Source organism: Petromyzon marinus, unplaced genomic scaffold (assembly GCF_048934315.1).
Source record: "Petromyzon marinus isolate PM22_M1 ecotype Great Lakes invasive population unplaced genomic scaffold, UKy_Petmar_22M1.pri1.0 PM_G_Scaffold_193, whole genome shotgun sequence".
Taxonomy (NCBI): domain Eukaryota; kingdom Metazoa; phylum Chordata; class Hyperoartia; order Petromyzontiformes; family Petromyzontidae; genus Petromyzon; species Petromyzon marinus.
Window position 1 is genome coordinate 72,501 of NW_027422754.1, and position 2,500 is coordinate 75,000.

Below are 2,500 nucleotides of genomic sequence, written 5' to 3' on the forward strand. Positions count from 1 at the left end.
AAAAGTGAATATTTCTCACGGATAGACCCCGTGATACGCTAGAAATTGGCGGGGATGTCTCTCTTGTGGCTCACGGGGCTGTTAGGGTGGCACAGAAATCCCTCGGAATGGGAAAACGGGTCATTTTCGTGTCGCCACATTGCATGCGAACCGCATGCAACTTCCAGAGGCATTTGCAGCAGAAATGCATGTGCAGTCAAAAAAAAATTGATATTTTTCACGGATAGACCCCGTGAAACGCTAGAAATTGGCGGGGATGTGTCTCTTGTGGCTCACGGGGCTGTTCGGGTCGCACAGAAATCCCTGGGAATGGGAAAACGGGTCATTTTCGTGTTGCCACATTGCGTACGAACCGCATGAAACTTCCAGAGGCATTTGCAGCAGGAATGCATGTGCACTCAAAAACTTCTATATGTTTCACGGATAGACCCCGTGAAACGCTAGAAATTGGCGGGGATGTGTCTCTTGTGGCTCACGGGGCTGTTAGGGTGGCACAGAACTCCCTCGGAATGGGAAAAGGGGTCATTTTCGTGTTGCCACATTGCATAGGAACGCCATGAAACTTCCAGAGGCATTTGCAGCAGAAAGGCACGTGCACTCAAAAATTTTAATATTTTTCACGCATAGACCCCGTCAAACGCTAGAAGTTGGCGGGGATGTCTCTCTTGTGGCTCACGGGGCTGTTAGGGTCGCACAGAAATGCCTCGGAATGGGAAAACGGGTCATTTTTGTGTGGCCACATTGCATAGGAACGGCATGAAACTTCCAGAGGCATTTGCAGCAGGAATGCATGTGCACTCAAAAACGTCTATATTTTTCACGGATAGACCCCGTGAAACGCTATAAATTGGCGGGGATGTCTCTCTTGTGGCTCACGGGCGCTGTTAGTTAGGGTCGCACAGAAATCCCTCGGAATGGGAAAAGGGGTCATTTTCGTGTTGCCACATTGCGTACGAACGGCATGAAACTTCCAGAGGCATCTGCAGCAGAAATGCATGTGCACTCAAAAACGTCTATATTTTTCACGGATAGACCCCGTGAAACGCTAGAAATTGGCGGGGATGTGTCTCTTGTGGCTCACGGGGCTGTTAGGGTCGCACAGAAATCCCTCGGAATGGGAAAACGGGTCATTTTCGTGTTGCCACAATTGGCATACGAACGGCATGAAACTTCCAGAGGCATTTGCAGCAGAAATGCATGTGCACTCAAAAACGTGAATATTTTTTCACGGATAGACCCCGTCAAACGCTCGAATTTGGCGGGGATGTTTCTCTTGTGGGTCACGGGGCTGTTCGGCTCGCACAGAACTCCCTTGGTCCACCTGATTCGTGCATACAGGCAGCAACTAAAACTCTGTAAACCTGCTGTGAGGACATCTAAACAGTGGACCAGTGAGGCTGTGGAAGATTTGCGGGCGTGCTTAGACTGTACTGACTGGGATATGTTCACGACTGCTACCAATAGTCTGGATGAACTCACAGAGGCTGTGTACATCAGCTTCTGTGAGGACTGCTGTATCCCAACACGTACCAGGGTGAACTTTAACAACAACAAGCCCTGGTTCTCAGCAAAGCTCAAAAGGTTGAGGTTGGAGAAGGAGGAAGCGTTTAGGAGTGGGGATAGAGACAGATTCAAGGAGTCGAAGAACAGGTTTAGCAAAGCGGTGAGAGAGGCTAAACGACTGTACTCAGAGACACTAAAACACCAGTTCTCTACTAACGACGCTGCTTCTGTCTGCCAAAGGGCTCAGGCACATCACCAACTACAAACCCAGAGCGCCCCACACCACTAACGACTCCCGCCTAGCCAACGACCTGAACGAGTTCTACCGTAGATTTGAAAGACAATTGGACTGTCCTGAACCACCCCTTCCCACCCAAGAGGCCCCATCCCCCACCCATACTACAGAAACGACTCTCTCCTTTCAGGAGGGAGAAGTTAATGGGCTTTTCAAGAGGCAGAATCCACGCAAAGCAGCCGGGCCGGACTCTGTCTCTCCAGCCACCCTCAGGCACTGCGCTGGCCAGCTGTCTCCGGTGTTCACCAACATCTTTAACACCTCCCTGGAGACATGCCATGTACCAGCCTGTCTCAAGTCCTCCACCATCATCGCTGTGCCCAAAAAGCTAAGGCCAACAGGACTAAATGATTACAGACCGGTCGCCCTTACATCTGTGGTAATGAAGTCTTTTGAGCGCCTGCTCCTGGCACACCTCAAAGCCATCACAGACCCTCTCCTGGACCCCCTTCAGTTTGCCTACAGAGCCAACAGGTCTGTGGACGACGCAGTTAACATGGCCCTCCACTTCACCCTACAGCATGTGGACGCCCCAGCATCCTACGCCAGGATCCTGTTTGTGGACTTCAGCTCTGCCTTCAACACCATCATCCCTGCCCTGCTTCAGGACAAGCTCTTCCAGCTGAACGTGCCCTACTCCACCTGCAGGTGGATCACAGACTTCCTCTCTGACAGGAAGCAGTGCGTTAAGCCGGGAACAGA